The sequence below is a fragment of the Sinocyclocheilus grahami genome, unplaced genomic scaffold (genome assembly GCF_001515645.1).
Source record: "Sinocyclocheilus grahami isolate Dianchi unplaced genomic scaffold, SAMN03320097.WGS_v1.1 scaffold101.1, whole genome shotgun sequence".
NCBI lineage: Eukaryota > Metazoa > Chordata > Actinopteri > Cypriniformes > Cyprinidae > Sinocyclocheilus > Sinocyclocheilus grahami.
The window spans coordinates 6,461-26,294 of NW_015505280.1; the positions used below are offsets into that span (position 1 = coordinate 6,461).

The following is a 19,834-nucleotide window of genomic DNA, read 5'->3' on the forward strand; positions in this document are numbered from 1 at the left end:
TCTGCTGGCGACACAGATGGCAGCCGTCTTGGGCCTGTGAGACTCAAACATCATAGCGATTGTGGCCTTGAATTATACTTCTCTAAAAGATTCTACCTCAAGGACTAGCATTTTTAAAATGTCGTTCTGAATTAAATTTTATTTATAAATATTTTATTTAGTAGCTTTCCCAACAAAACACAGAGCATCCATCAGATTGGTCAAAAAAGGGGCTCCACCTTGCAAATATATACATAATATTTTCTAATATGTTCTATCTCTTAACCTAACCCTCACCCAAACGTTTCTGAATTTTTTGATCTTCATTAAGATATTATTTAGCATGTTAATTAAGCTTTTTTCCTTATGGTGACTGGTTTCCACAATGTAGGCGATTTCAAGTTTAACTATCCTTCTGGGGACATAAAGTCTCCACAATGTTGTGAACTTTTGTTGGATTTAATTAAGTTCTGGGGACAGTAGTAAACACACACAGGTGCACATCTCTCTTTTTGAAAAAGTCGTTTCTTAGATCCTCACCAATGAATGTGTTTTTGTAATTTAACCTTCAGGTGTGCATACATTTCTATCCCAAAATAAATGTGACTTTTACAAGTGGTCTCTGGGTGACAGTGAAGGTTCAATCACAGGCTCATAGACGTCACTGAACAGATCACAGCATATTCTCTCCTACTGTGCGGCTCTCACTGTGCATGACTGCCAAGTGCCGTGGAGTTTGAACTCTTAACGTGAGTTTCCTTTTATTTCACACTCATATAAACATTTGCAATTTTGGAGTGGACCATCCTTGGGTCATCCAAAATATAGATGTAGTTAGAGTCCTTAATCGGAACAGATTTGGAAAAATTTAGCATTACATTACTCCAATGAAAACTCAGCAGTGAATGGGTGCCGTCAGAATGAGTCCAAACATCTGATAAAAACATCACAATAATCCACACAACTCCAGTCCATCAGTTAATGTCTTGTTTAAAGCAAAAAGCTGTGTGTTTGTAAGAAACAAATTCATCATTAAGGCATTTTAAATTTCTGGCCAAAATATCAGTCCATAATCCATACTAACACTTCCTCCAGTGAAAAAGTCTATCCCCTGTTTCGTCTCGCATCAAAATCCATCGACATATTTGTTTAGAACTGTTTCTGACATTGCTTGATCTTGATCATATTTCTCCACTGATTCAGACGAGACAACATTTTCACTGGATTAAGCAAGATTATGGATAGAAGACTGATATTTTAGCTGGAAGCAATGGTTTTGAAGTTAAACAAATCCATCATTAAGATGTTTTTATTACAAACACCCAGCTTTTTGCTTCTCAAGACATTGCCTGATGGACTGGACACTGGAGTCGTGTGGATTACTTGTGGATTATTGTGATGTATTTATCAGCTGTTTGAAATCTCATTCTGACGGCACCCATTCACTGCAGAGGATCCATTGGTGAGCAAGTGATGTAATGCTAAATTACTTCAAATCTGTTCCGATGAAGAAACAGCCATCTACTTCTTGGATGGCCAGAAATTTTCAGCAAATTTCGATTTTTGGGTGAACTATTCCTTTATTATTATCTTGTTACTATCCTTTCTCTCCAGTGGGCCAGCAGGAGCCGAAAGATGCAGACAGATCCAAAGGTTCCAGTCCCTCTCTGTAGGAGTCAAATCAATGAGATGAGGCTGAATCAATGAGATGTCAGTGTTGTCTTATCATTGCCTGTTGCAGCTTGATGATGATCTCACAGCTGCAGGTAGAGGACATCTGGCTATTTTTCTATCACTCATTACTCTCAGAATATTTGAATATGTTTTAGCCAAAGTAAAGAGTGTTTGGTGTTCCTTTCTAACTTTTTAAGTATAAATGCAATAGGTTTTAAACAACCTTTGTTAACTATCATTCACATGCCTCTCACACTCTTTGGCTTCCTCACTGCTACAAGTGAGATTGATGGGGTGTACAAACTGGCAAACGCTTAATGGGATTTCTTTATCACTGCAGTGATTCACAAAAAAAGGCAGTTTGAGGTTTGAACTTGGCTGATAGAGAGAGCTGCTCTATTGCTCCGTGCACCTGGTCAAGGGGAGATATTTCTGATAAACTGCTGAATGAAAGGTGGTGCGTTGGCTTTGTTCAATGTCCAAGAGAAAAGTGAATTTCCAAGAGCTACTCTCAACAGACATGCTGCAATTATGGGGTTTGATACTACATCTGCTTTTGGGTAATTCTCAGGAATTACCAAAAAGCCATTTGTGCTTTGTGTCCCCATGACTTGCAATGAAATAATTAAGAGAACACTGAACTTGGGCAATAGATTGTAATGCAGAAATTAATACTTTTTTTATTTTTGTTTTTGCATTTTAATTTCAGATTTTTCTAACATTACCTTTGTGACCACATGGTTGAAACAGTATTTTTCACTGATATTCAACCTTAAAACGTTTAGAATGTTTGGCAAAAAAACTTTAAAAAATAAATGTCAAATGGAATGGTACTGATAGAATTCACTCAGTTACCAGTTTCAAATAATATGAATTCCAAACTTACTGTATAGGTTCGAACATTCGTGGGAATAGTGCATTTATTAAAAACAATTCTAGTAAATATGATCTTTATTTGGCATTGGAATGACAACTAGCTGTTGTCTGTATAGTAAACCAACTCTTATAATAAGGCAAATATCAAATCACACCATCAGCTCTTTTAATATCTCCAGAATAAGAAAAGGACCCAGAGGGCTACTCGCTGATTTTAGTAGAGCTTACATCACCCACAATCTAATTTGAGTTATTTTGCGTATGGTAAAGCCCCAGATGAGATTCTTTGTCATAGGCAATGACCCCTCCCCATAAACACACTCAATTCATTTGACTTGACAGAGTCATGCATAATGTGAAACAATATTCTGCCACAGGACTCATTAGAAAGGACCATAAAAACACAGAAATACACCTGCACCACTGAGAGCTCTATATGTACGGCATCACTAATGCAGTGGGTGTTTTCTAAAAAATAAAAAAAAAACTCAGTTGCTATTCAATAATGATATACTGATGGATGATGTGATCAACACACTAAGTTAATGTATACAAAGTATTGAATTGCGTTTGTAAAACTGCAAATGCATAAAAGGCAAATGGGTCAACCAAAGAAATGTCTGGGCTATATTACACCACAAAATCAATCAATCAATAAATAAATAGCTTCTTTTGCAGTAACAGTATTTTTATAATTATTTTTAATAATTTTCAACATTATGTTCAACTGTCCTTGCTGTAAAGTAAAATTAAAATTGTCTTTCTTTCTTTCTTTATTTTGAATTTGTGATGATATGATCCAAACATTTCTTGATGTTTTCTGTGAGATTCACCCAAATTGCTAATCATGGCTCAACTAGTAATCTATATATACACTATTAGAATGTGTTTACACTTGGCAGGTTTGGTTTGATTAAAACCAACTGCTGTTCATGTGAATAAGTGTGAACACTGCCATCCTTGTTGTGCACCAAACAAGTGAACTGAGAACCCATGAAAAGGTTAATCTCAGTCCGTTTCCAAACTCTTGTGTGGTTTGACTGAAATATGAACACCTGTCATAAAAGCGGTCCAATAAGGTTGTGACTGTATCCTTATGCCTTTTGCTTTGTATCTTTGGTTACAGTATTAAAAATGACTAAATGTATTTACTTTTTGATCCAGACCAAGAGAACTGAACTACAAATGTAAAACACCCTTAAAAATAGAGCTTCCAAAAGGGTGTTTTTCACAGCAATGTCATAGAAGAGCCATTATATATATATATATATATATATATATACACCCACGCACACACACGTACACATACATATATTGTAACACATTAGGGACTCATTTTCACTATTAACTAGTTGCTTATTAGCATGCATATTGCTAGCATATTGCCTGTTTATTAGTTTATTAGCACATAATGCCTTATTCTGCATTACAATATTTTAGATCTTTTACAACTATCCTCCTAACTATTAATAATCAGCAAATTGGAATTTATTGAGGCACAATTAATAGTTAGTTAATAGTGATTATTGGTCCCCAAATTAAAGTGTGACCATATACAGTATATATAATAATGCATCTCAGAATATGACGCAAACCTGCAATAATTAAATGTTAAACAACACAAATATCCTTTATGTATTTATACTGACCTTCGATGATCCAGTTCAACCGTACTAATATGTACAAATTACTCTAGACAAACATTTGTGTGTCTTTTTTTATTGCTGAAGTGTGTTTCTACATCAACATTTCAACATTTCTTCTTCTGCATTCTACTGTACGGACGTAAATGTACTTTCCCTTCAGCCTGAGGCTTATTCATTTCACTTTTGGTGTGAAAAGGCTTTTATATTCGCCAAAAATATAACTTATTTTAATTTAAAAACAAACAAGCAAGCCCTGTCCAGATTTAAAAAGTAACGCAAAAGTAACGTAACGCATTACTTTCCATAAAAAGTAACTAAGTAACGGAATTCGTTACTTTTTCATGGAGTAACGCAATATTGTAATGCATTACTTTTAAAAGTAACTTTCCCCAACACTGTATATATATATATATATATATATATATATAGCCTACATTTTAGTGATCTCCCTGACATTGATGTCTCTTTTGTTTTTTTTAGGTTATAATTTGACCAGACAAAATAATGGGGAGAAAAAACTTTAGAGAAGACAAAGCTGAGAAATGAAAACCAACATCGTTCTGACCGAGAGAAGATGGTTGCTCACCTCCGATTTTCCGGAAACCCATTTCCAATCTACTAATCCTGCTCTCGCACAGTATGAGTCATCTAACACACGGAGCAGCGCAGCTCCAACTGCATTCTCTACAGGGCAAGAAGGGCAGGAGTCCGCATTTAATTTAGAATTTCTTGCTGAAAAACTGCTGATGTATATTTCCACCTCCTTACCTCTGCTTTCACCTTCTCAGGTTTATGATTCATACTTCCTGTAATTTCAGGCTAGGTTTTTGCATGCAATAGCCCAAACAGTCACATTTACAAACAGTCATTGTGAAAAGTAATTAAACACTAATTTGAGAGCAGATGTGCTCTTGTTGTCAGATGTTCTGCTTTAGATCATCTCCTCTCTGTAATGTTGTGGACAGGACCATTCATAAGACAGCACCTCTCTAAGCTTGGGAACAGTTAATTGATTACCCATGCCACCTACCCCCTCTGAGCCCTCTCTGTAAAGATAAGTGTCGTCCCTGAAATCGAACCCTCTGCCTGCCATGCTTCCGTCTGATTAGCTGCCGGAACAATTATCTTAATCGTGTCATCTTAACGAACCCCCACGATAAGCCGCCTTGGGGCCAGTAATCCAAAAGTCCTTCGCCTACACGGAATACTGTCCCTTATCGCCCTTCATAATAAAGATGAATTAAGTTGAGGAAAAGACAACATAAAGTTCCCATTGCGGGTGTTTACGCATGTTTGTTAGTGACAGTTGATGGTTTATCTGATCAAGATATTAGGAGTCAAATCATCATGACTGAGCAGCACTTAATGTGTGGAAAAACAATGTTAGAAAAAAGTTGAAAGTAATCAAAAGTTGAGTAATGTTGAGTGAATAGCTAGCTTGCAGTGCACAAATAGAAACAATATTTTTACATGGTCAAAATAGCCCACCCTCAATTCTCTATTCTAGTCTCTCTGTATGTAACCGTTCAGAAGTTTAGGGTCAGTAAGATCTTGTCTCTTATGCTCAGCAAGACTGCATTTATTTGATCAAAAATACTGTAATATTGTGAAATATTATTACAATTTAAGATATCTGTTTACTATTTTAATATATTTTAAACAGAATTTATTCCTGTGATGCTAAAGCTGAATTTTCAGCATCATTACTCCAGTCTTCAGTGTCACATTATCCTTCAGAAATCATTCTAATATTCTGATTTGCTGCAGTTTTTTAAAATAAAATTGATTTGAAGTAGAAATGTTTTGTAACATTATAAATGTGTTTACTTTCAATGTTTACTGTCTTTTTTGCTAAATTGAATGCTTTGCAGAATAAAAGTTCATTAATTTCTTTCCAAATATATAAAATAAAAAATAAATACTGACCCCACAATTTTGAATGGTAGTGTATATGGGATTTTCCCATGCATTTTATTGTCCACTGGGTGAAACTTTTAAGACCAGTGTTTTTTATTTTTATATTGTCCATTTTAATTTTAGTTAGGTTTAGTAATTTAGTTGTTTTTCCTATTTTTATTACGATAGTTATTGCCTATAGTTTATTTTTTTATTTTAATTTGAGTTATTTTATTACATAAAAAAAAAAAAAAATTATTCAAGTAATGTTTTTTGAAGATTTAATTTCAATTAACCAAAATAACAGTGGGGTGGAGGCGGCCCGCGTGGTGGGATTCAAAGCAGATGCCCTTTCCCCTGGAAAGCCCCTCCTCTTGTAGCCACACAGATCACAGGAGTTCCCTCTCAGGCCCCGTCAGCCCCCTCACGCTCTAACATTTACACTAAATTACCAAGCTTCAAAGTGCACTGTATGTACCCAGACTGAAATGATTAAGACACAGATCCTGAAAAAACACGAGGATTCAATTTCACTGTGGAATTTTGCTTACATTGTTATTAATGAATATGATTTGTTCGGTAAGCTGATCTAAATCTAATTTAGACTTTAGGGTCTTTTCCAATAACTGCATAATTGCGTCAACTCCAAATAAATGATACAATCAGCAAACGTCAAATTGTATTTACATTTCTGCCCTTATTACCTTAGACAGCTATATTAATTTTGTTGGGTTTTCTCCATATTGTGATTCTTTGTTCTTGAGCAGACATGTTTCCACTGCAACGCTGATGCATGAACATGCGCGTACAACCTTTTTTTTTTTTTTTCCCTGAAGAACAAATTAAACTTTCACTAAGGTACAGGCATTCCTTCATCTGCAATTATTGTACCTATTTTCAGCCTTTATGAATAGGGTGGACCATGACATTTCAGTTACATACGACTTACTCGTGTAAGTGCAGTGGGTGTGTTTTTCTACAAGAAGTGACTCAGCTTCAAGCAAACTTAAGTTACAAGTCTTGATCAAACTTTTTCTTTGGAACTTTTTGACAGTATAATAATCCGGCTTGCTTTTCAGGTGAAATACAAGATACTTTTAATATAAGTGAATCATAATTTTAAAGATTAAAGCAAATTTATCACATTTAACATTGTATATCCCTTTGGTCACATGAAAGTAAATTTGGGTGGTTTTATTTGAGAATTCAGCATCATCTAGTGGGACATAACAGAATTACATAACCACATCATTAGCTCAATTACATATAACTTCAGTTTTACATGATCGAAAAGCATCCTCTTTTGGTATCTGACATACAAATACCCACTCTCTATAAAATCTCTATGCAATCATTTCCCTTAAATGCAAAAGACTGATTGGACAGTCCATCTAAACAGCGCTGAAGAAAAACCCACACGTGAACAATAAATGACACCTGAATACAAACTCTTCACGTTAATTGTGTATTTTGTTTTGTAACGCCCGCTTTGACATTGTGTTCTCTTAATGCTCTCTTTAACTACTGTTACTCTTTCTCTTGCTATTCTTAAAAGCATTGATAGTTCTAATTTTGTTGTACAATAGCCTACTGTTAACTGAAAGCTCAAATAAAGCATAAAAATAGAAAAAATACACCTGAATAATGACGCTGACGAAATGAGTTATAGGCTACAAACAAACAAATAAAGTAACGTTATATACGGTCTTTCTATTTGTTTGGGACGTGTGGTTCAGTGTGCTAAACACGACCAGTTGGTGTCGCACAGCATGAACAAATAAAAACTAGACCGTTAAACGGGGTTGAAGAAAATTTAATTCGCAGAATGTAAATTGCTGCATTTATTTGTGCTACCAGTAAAGCTGTACATCTTATGTTGACAGCATTTAACCTTCTCAAATTAAGAAATATTGAAGAAACTTCTCCTTTTCCAAAGCTGAGTTTATGTGAGCATTCGGAGCATCCAGCTTTATATGGATAGGACATAAACATGTCTGTAAACGATGAAAAAGGTGGACTTAAATGGGAAACCTACCGAAATACATCTGACCTCACCACAATGGCATGAACTTCCAAACACTATCAGCTCTCGGTAAGCTGATCTAAATCTAATTTAGACTTTAGGGTCTTTTCCAATAACTGCATAATTGCGTCAACTCCAAATAAATGATACAATCAGCAAACGTCAAATTGTATTTACATTTCTGCCCTTATTACCTTAGACAGCTATATTAATTTTGTTGGGTTTTCTCCATATTGTGATTCTTTGTTCTTGAGCAGACATGTTTCCACTGCAACGCTGATGCATGAACATGCGCGTACAACCTTTTTTTTTTCCCCCTGAAGAACAAATTAAACTTTCACTAAGGTACAGGCATTCCTTCATCTGCAATTATTGTACCTATTTTCAGCCTTTATGAATAGGGTGGACCATGACATTTCAGTTACATACGACTTACTCGTGTAAGTGCAGTGGGTGTGTTTTTCTACAAGAAGTGACTCCGCTTCAAGCAAACTTAAGTTACAAGTCTTGATCAAACTTTTTCTTTGGAACTTTTTGACAGTATAATAATCCGGCTTGCTTTTCAGGTGAAATACAAGATACTTTTAATATAAGTGAATCATCATTTTAAAAATTAAAGCAAATTTATCACATTTACCATTGCATATCCCTTTGGTCACATGAAAGTAAATTTGGGTGGTTTTATTTGAGAATTCAGCATCATCTAGTGGGACATAACAGAATTACATAACCACATCATTAGCTCAAATACATATAACTTTCATATGTATTCAGTTAAATGAGTTATAGGCTACAAACAAACAAAGTAACGTTATATACGGTCTTTCTATTTGTTTGGGACGTGTGGTTCAGTGTGCTAAACACGACCAGCAGGTGTCGCACAGCATGAACAAATAAAAACTAGACCGTTAAACGGGGTTGAAGAAAATTTAATTCGCAGAATGTAAATTGCTGCATTTATTTGTGCTACCAGTAAAGCTGTACATCTTATGTTGACAGCATTTAACCTTCTCAAATTAAGAAATATTGAAGAACCTTCTCCTTTTCCAAAGCTGAGTTTATGTGAGCATTCGGAGCATCCAGCTTTATATGGATAGGACATAAACATGTCTGTAAACGATGAAAAAGGTGGACTTAAATGGGAAACCTACCGAAATACATCTGACCTCACCACAATGGCATGAACTTCCAAACACTATCAGCTCGTCCTCATCGGATGTTGAAAGGCTTTCAGTGTTTCCCCTAGGTTTACGGCTTTTGGGGGGCAACAATTATGTGTTGTGTATTTGCATTTTGTTTTAAGGCATAAAACATTCATTTAATCTATCTTTTAAGTAATGAAAATTAAACAAATTACATTTTTTGGAAAATAAAGGTCATTTAATATTACAATTAAAACATTGAAGAAATGCTGAATGCTTATTCCTTAAAAATAAGGTTTTAATAATTTTAGTAGTAGTAGTAGCAGTCTGTTACGTACATTCTACTCAACAACAGTAATGTATTTCTGCCGCAATGCCCTCAAGTTAAACCGAACTTTTATTTTGACGGGTTGCCGTGAATACCATTACATTTCTGTGTGTGTATGACATGATGATAGCTTTACTGAAATGAAACGATCAAATGCTGATGAAGTGACTCTAAGAGCAGTTTTGGAGATGTTGTTCGTGTATTTATGTCCTCTTTAGTGAGACCTTTAGTGCCCCCCTAAAATAATGGCAGGGGAAACACTGGGCTTTTCCAGGAGATCAGCTGATCGTAAATGGATAGTTTCAGTTCTGACTCGAGAAATATAACGTTACATGTAATTAAACGACTACTACTGCTATAATAATAATAATAATAATTATTATTATTATATGACTGGTGAGTTTTTGGTGATTAATAATAATAATAATAATAATACATGGGTGAATGTTTTATTTGTGTTATTATTTGTAAGGACTTTTACTTTGAAATATAAACTTCCGCTGGGCGTCATAGATCACCGTTAACATCACTGGCTTCACGCTGCTCCGTCCTGAAATAAAGCGGCTGCTTATCACGACCAGTTTCATAATTGCAAATAAATATTAGCATTCCTAAATATTAGTATTGTGATTTTACTACAAAATAAATGTAATCTGGATTACGTAATTAGATTCCAAAAATTAAGTACTTGTAATTAGTAGGGATGCACCGAAATGAAAATTCTTGGCCGAAACCGAACAAAATTAAACACTGAGCCAAATACCGAACACGGGTTTTCGAGTTTTTTCCCTATGTATTTAGCAAAAATTTTTTTCACCATTGCATAAATTAAAAAGCCAAAATGTGCTTTTTACTGTTTTGTCTTGCTTTTCAAAGAAAAAAAATCAGTTACAAAACAACAATTTAAAAATACTTAACTCTGAACATTTTTAACATTCTAGCAGACACTATACCAACAAGGCACTATTTAACTTAAAATTAATAAGTTAGTAAAATAATTTTTGGGCAACAGACCCCCTTCTTGAATCAGGCATGTCTTTTTTTTAACTGTACAATTAAAAGCAGCCTTGCTGAGAAGAGACTTCATTTAAAACATTAGAAAATATTACAGATCCTAATTTGAACACTATGTGTGAATGTTATAATAAATGTATTAAGACAGAGCGGTTGTAATGATTATTATCATTATGGTCTTACTTTTTATTTTACAGAACAACAGTAAAATTACAATACTAACATTTATGAATGTTGACGAGTTCTTGCTTTTTCAAAACTTTTTTTTTGGCGGAAACGCGCAGGAAGACCTCTGCTTATTTTTGTTGACAACAGATTTATAAATGAGTCTCATTATGAATACGTCATACGTATCGCATTGTCACATGCCTTGTAAAAATTCATAAAAATGTGACTGAGCAACTGACGAATGTATCAGCGCAGATTTTCCTCACGCTTTGGACTTTGGACTTCTGTCAGAATACATGCAATGCACGCGTGTATTCTCTTTCAATCCTTTGTGTGCTTGTACTGCTCTCAGCATGTCTGATGGCATCACCTACTCAGGCTGAATGAATCTTAGTGCCTGTCCATTTGCTTTAATGAAAGAAAATGACATTTGAAAGGTTTTATGTTTGCAACCAGCTCCCGGGGGTGTTTTGGATGGATTGAGCATTGCACACACCCAGGCTTGAGCAATAAGCATCTTATTCTAAACCAGAAGCTTGTATATGCCTGATAAATCATTGTATTTTTGACTATAGATAGATAGAAATATCGTTCTAGTCGTGTCCTCTTTTGGAAGGCCAAACAAAGTAGTTTCACTTTCACAACGAAACACAGCGTCACACACGCCGGGCTAGAGTGAGCAGAGGCCGGAGTCCTAGAGTGAGCGGCGGTGGGCGGGCTTGCGGCAACCACATGTGACGACCCCGGGGCTGGACTCCGCTTCGTCCACGGTGAAAGCCGATCCGGCGATCCACAGCGCGAAGTTAATATATTTCCTCAGCGACCAGCACGGATCAGCTCCAGGCATGATGAAGCAGATATCGTCCTCTTTTGGAAGGCCAAACAAAGTAGTTTCGCTTTCACAACGAAACACACAGCGCCTTCACAACATGGCAGCGGCGGCAACAACAATACTACAGCGAGAATAAAAGTTACGCCTTCTTTCTTTGAGTGAACATTTGGGCGGCGTTATGCAAATCTTCCCACATCGTGACGTAGACATGTGGGGGTGTGTTAGAACGAGCCGTTTTATGTAGGCGTGGTTGACTCTTAACTTTTATAAAGAATATCTCTTTGGATTTGAGACTTTAGTCTTTGCAACTTTACAGATCTTCTTTATGCACCAAGATGCTGTAATAGTCATGTACATGTATATAATGTCATAAGAGGACGTTGAACAGTGCTATAAAATGTTTTATGATTTTTTTTTTTTATTCATTAAGTCATAGACTCTTAGTCATCTTACGTTAGATCCTCATATCTTACAATTAGGGATGTAAAAATGACTTCTTAATGAGTTTTTTCCCCCAGTAAATATATTTAAAAATCTTTAAACAAGATAAATTTACTATTTAGAAACACTGCATAAATTAAATCTCGTTTTCATTGATTTAGTCTTGTAAGTATAAATGTGTGTGTGTGTGTTTTGTATTTAAAACAATACTGCAAACAAGTGAAAAAAGATAAGATAAATTGACAATATTCTGTTTTTGGATTATTTACTTATGCAGTTGCTTAAGTAAATTCATCTTGTTTCAATGATATTTAGATATTTTAACAGGAAAACTGGAAAAAGTATGTGTTAAGAATATATATATTTTTCTTTTTTTACAATAGTGTAACAATTATAAAGAGGGTTGTATAATATATAATATGATTATATATTAGCGGCCACACAAACGGACAATAACGTTTTGATTATTATAAGTGCACGCTGCAGTTATGACGTCTGCCACTTTAAATGCTCAAACTCTTTAAAGCAGGATGAATTCTGATTGGCTGTCAATGTTTTTATATTTCATCACCTGGAAAAAATGTTTTCTGAAAGTGATTCCAATGATATTGTTCTGTCATTACAGTTATAGTTGTAGTGTGGACTCTGCTATTCTCATAGGATCAGAACGGTTATCAAACTTTATATTTATATAAAACAATGGGTCGGATTCAGTAATGATAGATTATTCATATTTATACACGCATTCAAACTTCACATGAAAACTTTCTGCCTAATTCACAACGTGTGGGCGCGTATGAATTTGTTAACCTTGTTCTAATGTTAATGCATTTTGAGTATTCTAAACGAGCAACCTTGTGCCCGAGGTTAGGCATTTGCATAAAATACTCCCAAACCGTCTCCATATAAGGGCTTTCCACACAACCTTTCCTTCACGTTCTTTCATCACTCTCATATGACGCTCTCTAAATACACACTCTCACCTGAGAGACGCAGAGCAAAGTCCTCAAGCAATGCCAAGTGTGCAGTTCTCAAAACTAGTTCAAACACAATAAACAGCTTGCAGACCTAGACAACTGTACATATATGTATCTGCTTTATTCGTTGTACCCTTGCAGCTCCAACTATAACGCAACTACTCTTTCAATTTATATGATGACGTTTTTTATGAATGTCGGTACACAGATTTCACGAACAAATCGGTGTGTAAGTACGCTGAGTGAATGAGACCCAATGTCTTTAAAGGGGTCATGAAATGCAGTTTCAGATTTTTATATTATGTTTCTCAAAGTTAGTTTATAAAATGTGCAAAGTGCTTTGCACCAAAAAAGGTCCAATATTTAAAAAAGGCTAACATTCACACTTTGTGAAACATACTCTTGCAGATACACAAGTAAACACCCACTGCTTTGACTGGCAAACTTCATTGCACAGTATTGCGCACTCGCATTTATAGAATGTTGTGTGTTTTGAGTGATACTCGGGATGGCAAGCGCTGTGATAGAGCTGTATTATTGTATGTTTGAGCCTGAATCAAATCCCAAGGCAGAAGAAACTGAAACATTGTATTCGATTATCTATATATACTTTTACTGTTTACTGTTAACGCGGGGCAACAATAGTAAAACACTAGCTACACATTGTGTGTAACCTCTTATATGTGTAAATATCAAGAACATTTTGATTTTCTAATTCATGACCCCTTTAATACCCAGCAGAATCTTACAATGGCTAATGCCTACTTAAAACCTCTGCATTTCAGCAAATCAGTTAAGATGACTGGAGGAGCATCACAAAATTCATGAGCACCACTGATGAGTTTAATTGTGCACATTGCACTTTTCGTTACACTATTACTTTAATTATCAGAACATTCAGTCATAGTTGGAGAAAAATCATCTCTGCGTCATGTGGAAGTCGTGCCCTAGAGTGCATTGTGTTGCCCTCAGCCTACACGAGCATTAAGTTCAAGCATGAATCCACATCTGTCAGTGTGCATACATTCATTAGGACATATCTAGTGGATCATAATTTAGGTCAAGAGTACAGAACGTCATATTTCCAAGTCACGGGCTGTGTATTTGCAATCAACCCGAAGCGGAATCACATTTTTAAAAATGACCTCAGAGCCCAAAAGGGGAAAGTTGTGGCCTAATGGTTAGAGTCGGACTCGTAACCCAAAGGTTGCGGGTTCGAGTCTCGTACCGGCAGGGATTGTCGGTGGGGGGAGTGAATGTACAGCGCTCTCTCCCACCTTCAATACCACGACTGAGGTGCCCTTGAGCAAGGCACCGAACCCCCAACTGCTCCCCGGGCGCCGCAGCAAAAAATGGCTGCCCACTGCTCCGGGTGTGTGTTCACTGCTGTGTGTGTGCACTTCGGATGGGTTAAATGCAGAGCACTAATTCCAAGTATGGGTCACCATACTTGGCCACATGTCACTTCACTTCACTTCTTCACTTCAAAAGGTGAAGGGATAGTTCATGTGCATCCGTGTGCACGGTCAGGTTGGCTTTCTTGACTATTCCATCATGCGAACGCCAACCATGAAGTGTTAGACAGTGTTTGGTACAACCCTCAGTCTCTGGCATACCCGCACTGACAGCTGTCACTGTAGCGTACGTCACTAACCCATGAGAAAGCTGCAGTGGACCATAATCAAGGTTCATTCCTTCCTCCACCTTGTTCTCAGACTTGAGCCCCGGCAAGAATGCAGACAAAGACATAGGGATTTACAGTCCTGGCCCCAGAGTCGACACTTTGCTCCGGAGTGGTCAATGCACTCTCAAGGAAGAGATTTAAACGGTTCTCTGTTGGAAATGCTTTCCTGAGACATTCAAGCCTATTAGGAATATTAGAGACTGAGGCAATGAGTGAATCCATTAACTAGCTCAAAATGGAATCTCAAGCATGTTTCTGGAATGCACCCTGAGTTTGCATGAAAGCCTGATTGAATGCGGTGGAATTAAATGTGTGTTTGAGACAGTTCAAAGACAGATTGAGGCCAGTGGCTTGTATGCTAGACTGTAGACTCAAATCAACCACCACTTTTAAGTCTGTAAATGGAGGGTTTTCCCTCCAGTGGGGTCAATGTGTTTTTTTTCCCCCCGCCTGTGGTGCTTTGGTCTCGGTTTCATTTGTATACTGTTATAGCACCAAGCCAGAGTGGTGATTTCCTCATTGTTTGCAGCGCCAATGGAGTGATACAGCGAGTGGGGGAAGGGACGACACTGTTGACTCAGTCTTTCATAGCAGCCTCCTCCCCTTATTATCCAGTTCCTTGGATAATAAAAGTGCAACTATTAAAAGTAGCAACCATTTGTGATGAACTTGCTGTTATTATGTGGTAAATGTGTAGCGAACAAAGTCTAATTTTTTTACAAACCAATGACCTTTGTGGCAGTGTTTGCCAAAACTTTTAATTATTCATTCATTCATTTGACGTATCGTTACTTCATGCTTTCAGTGAGCTAAAGTGATTTATATGCAGTAACTGGGGGTAAGGCTGGATGATAATATATCAGTTTTTTTATGTTTGATATTTTGTTTGCAACTATGGAGTTAACCTAGATCATAAAAATTGCATTAATATTAAAGTGTTTTTAAAATTTTTGCAATTAAATTCCGAAAAGACTAGTTTACCTCTCTATATTACAGCTTGCGAACATTAAAGTAGTATAAGATATTTAATTAGTGTCAGTAGCAAAGTCAGATAAAATTCATTTTTGTGAACCAGTTCTTTGCACTGGCGGGATTTAGTAATCTGGTTGAAAATTATTTATTTGTGATTCAATGATTAGTTCTTGAAGGTCGGTTATGCTACCAAGGCTGCATTTATTTAATCAATAAAATAAAAATATATTTAATAAAAATGTATTTAATCAAAAATATAAATATTATTACAGTTTAAAATTACTTATTTTTTTTATTAATTACATTTAAATTAATTACAATTTATTCCCCCCCCCCCCCAAAAAAAAAAACTTTTGCATGGTAGATATTTAAAAAAATTTGGTTGTTAAATTGTTTTTCTTAGTATTTTTTTTGTAAAAAGCATGCCTTTTTTCCTGTATTTTTTTCTGTATTTAACTTGTTGCTTTAAAATGGTTTCTGAATTTATATGTGGATATAATTTTGTTAACGCTCGTCCAGCCCTAACTGCAAGATTTTTCCTGGTTTGGGGGAAGTGTCTTATGTGAGCTCAGAGACTTTGCTGCACGCTGCCAAACCATCACTTTCTAAATGAATGTTTTTGTGTGTGCAATTGCTAAAGAAAGTGAGAGTTTGTGTCTTCCCCAGCAGCTTAGGACTCTGCTCAGTCTGTGCTGCCTCATATATCGAAGCCTCTGACTCACTCCGACAAAAACAATGTCATAAAGCAACGTACAAGATTACTCGCGAGGCTACTCGGTGACATCATGAGAGAACTCGTGTGATTAACAGCACCGCAGCGCTGATCCCAGTTCTAGCTTCAGTGTCTCTCAGTGATTGGTCTCACCTGTCACTGAGGCATTTTTTGGGTAATAATAACCACATGCCTCAGTCTCCTGTAGGGAAAACAGGCACAGGCGTAGAGGCACAGCATACACATTTTTCATTTGTACAGTTGGCTCAGGGACGATTCCAGTCAGTGCAGATGTACAGGACAGCTTTGTTAGAACAACACAGAGTGATGCATTGTGGGGTTAGTCCCAGCAATGTTTGGAAACCAGACTGGGAACTTGGGAGCAGCTGCCAGCTTTCCTTAGGTTGTCATGGCCGCCGTCATTGGACAATTAAAAACATGAATTTGACTTTGCTCTGATAAAAAAAGTACTCATTTTACTTTCTCCAACTTGTACACCTGTGTATTTTATTTTGTTTTGTTGTTTTTATTTTATTTTTATGTAATTGTTTTAATATATATTAATTCATTTTTATTTTGCTAACTGTTCTGATAAACATGCATTTCAATTTTGTCAACTTATACCTAAACACCCGTTTATTTTCTTTTTAATTGATTCATTTTATTTTAAAATAATTGTAAGTTTTTTATTTACAAATATATTTATTTATTTTATTTTGATTTCTTTAATGTTTTTAAATAGTTTTTTTATTTAATTAGTTTTTTTTATTTAATTAAAATTTTTGTTATATCAGATTACTGTATATTCTGCAATCAGAGCAGTATTTTTCTAGCACAGAAAAATATAAATTACATATATGGTGACCGTATTAATTTAAACAAATACATTTACACTAAATAAAAAAAATAAAAAAACCTTACTTATATAAATGAGTCGAAATGTAGTAAATATTTTGCTTCAATAAAGACATCACTGAATCATGTATTTGAACTGGTTCATTCACGCCTATCATCCAAACGAAGCAATTCACTAAAATGATTTAGATTCTCAGGCCGACATAAATAAGAGAAGACTTTAGCAGAGCATGTTTAATCAACGTTGCATGAGCAAAAAAGCAGCCATGTAGCTTGTTATTGGAACAACTGTACAGTTGTGCTCAGAATGATGAAGACGGATAAAAGAAGGATAAAATTAGAAACATTACTAAGTAGTGTCATTTGTTTGGAATGATTCATTTCAGTACTTTGTCCATTCTATCAGAGACTGCACGTCATCGTATTTGTCATGTTGGCGAATCAGATATGATAAGATGTAACCAGGGGTATAGTTAGTATAGGCTTTGCCAGAGTACAAGGTCAAAGTCACTAGGGCTTGTAACGAGTGTTTGGGAAAGGAGGTGCCGGCAGCAGGAGCAGTAGTCTGGGTGTAGCGCACAAACCAGTGAACTAATTTGCCATTACACATATACCTACTACAAGCTACACCCTTGGCTGTGGAGGTTTGGTAGAGACCTCCTTCTCAAAAATGAGTAATCTGTCCTTTAGGTGTCTTGGAAAGCATGCATTATTTTCCTGTGATGCATAAAATTTGATTTGTTATACTCTGAAATATGTTATCTGTAAGACGCAATTTATGCCCTCCAGTGACAGATGAAAGGATATGGATGCTAGATTTTGATAATATAGAGATTGGATTATTTTCTAAGAATATCCACATCTTTATTTCAATACCAGAGTTAAGGGATTGTCACTCAGAAGCATTATTTTTAGTGTTCCAGATATACAGCTGTCTCTACAACAGCTTTCCGAGTATCCGCCATGTGTGTTTGTCCACCCCGTTTGCCAGACCTCCTCCAGGACCACAAGATGAAGCTCAGTCTGACACTTCCTTCAGGGGCCAACATCTCTCTCAGTTCTCAGCGTGGTGTGACGGGGGGACGTCATCGTGCAACTTATAACGCAAGTGTGGCATGGCCTGATTTTAAACGACAAGCTGAGCCCGGGGTCGTTGGAACTGAATCCAGGCATATTTTGCCCCAGCTTTCCATCCCTCGCTCGTTCGTTTGCTCGCTGTGTAACTGCATGGCTGTACACACTTTGGTGATTTCCATAAGCTCTCATGGATGTAGATTTTCTAGATTGGGATCATAAAACGGGTCGTCATTGCTAAAGATGGTCATTATAAGTTTTTGTTATATGTGCAGGAGATTCCACATTATAGATGTTTTTAGTAATGAGATTCTTAAAGTCGTTTTTAAATTGAAATTGACCATGTTTACTTTTAAACAGATTAGTTAAATAAGTTTTTCTTCATATTTTGGATCAAAATATAATTACTTTTCTTTTCAGCCGACACCACCAAGCCCTCTTATTTATTTTTTTTTACTTTCAGTGATTTATCATATAGATCTGACTATTTAACTGATTTTGCTAAGTTATATATATATATAAAATGTGTGCGTGTGTGTGTATATATATATATATGACAAATTATTATTTATAAATGACAGATTTCCATACAAAAGGACAATAGTATAACTCTAACTCTTCATTATAATAATAATATTTTGTATTAAATAATTTATGAGTAGCTCAATACTCAAGTTCATGGCACAAACAAATATTGGGTAAAATAGTTTGAATTTTCCCTCAATTCTGTTCATTGTTTAGGCAGCTCACTATGGTTTGGAACAGAGCTTTGCGTTTTGCATTAGTGTTTTTTGCATTACCTAGAACAACACCAGAATTTAATTAGTTTGGCCTGGAAAGGCACAGTGCTCTCTGAACGATTAGGATCCTTCAATTCGTTCCCACAGTCTGTCAATAATGCTTATATAGGTCATTGTGTTCACAAGAGTGCTGTGCAAAGCCATTGAGGTGCCCTCTACAGATAACACAACTTTGAGTCAGGGCTCCAAATGTGTATTTACCCTGTAAACGGCAGGGCTTTCTCAGTGAGAGACGGTCTGTTTGTGTTCAGGTCCACTGAGCAAAGTACAACTGATGACATGGACTCACTCAGGATGTGTGATTGTGTGTAGAGCTGCCAGTTCCTAGTCCCCGTTTGAGTGCGCTCATGGTGATGACATGCTATTTTGGTCAGCTGCGAGTCAGTGGGTCCACAAAATTGACAATTAGTGTTTAAAAAAAAAAAAAAACCTTGTCTGAACTTCCTGGAATAATTAAAGCTCAGATATTATTCAGGGAAAATGAACTAATGTTATGCACGGTCTGCCAAAAATTGAGAAATATTTTTACAGTTTAAAATAACTTTTCTATTTTGAATATAAATAAAAATCGAATGTATTTCTATGATGACAAAGCTGAATTTAGAATATAAAACAAGTTATTTTAAATTGCAATGAGTTTTCGCAATATTACTGTGTTTACTGTATTTCTTTATTTTAAAAAATTGGCCTTGGTGAGAGTAAGAGACTAAAAAAAAAATATATATATATATACAAATTTTA

At 35.9% G+C, this 19,834-nt stretch overlaps 1 long non-coding RNA gene across 1 annotated transcript; it reads left to right on the forward strand.

Annotated features, from left to right (window-relative positions):
* Positions 1–556: 556 nt before the first annotated feature.
* On the forward strand, positions 557–5,010 carry LOC107588295 (uncharacterized). Its single transcript, XR_001609562.1, has 3 exons — positions 557–728; positions 1,594–1,745; positions 4,656–5,010. It is a non-coding gene; the product is annotated as an uncharacterized lncRNA (long non-coding RNA).
* The last annotated feature ends 14,824 nt before the right edge of the window (positions 5,011–19,834 follow it).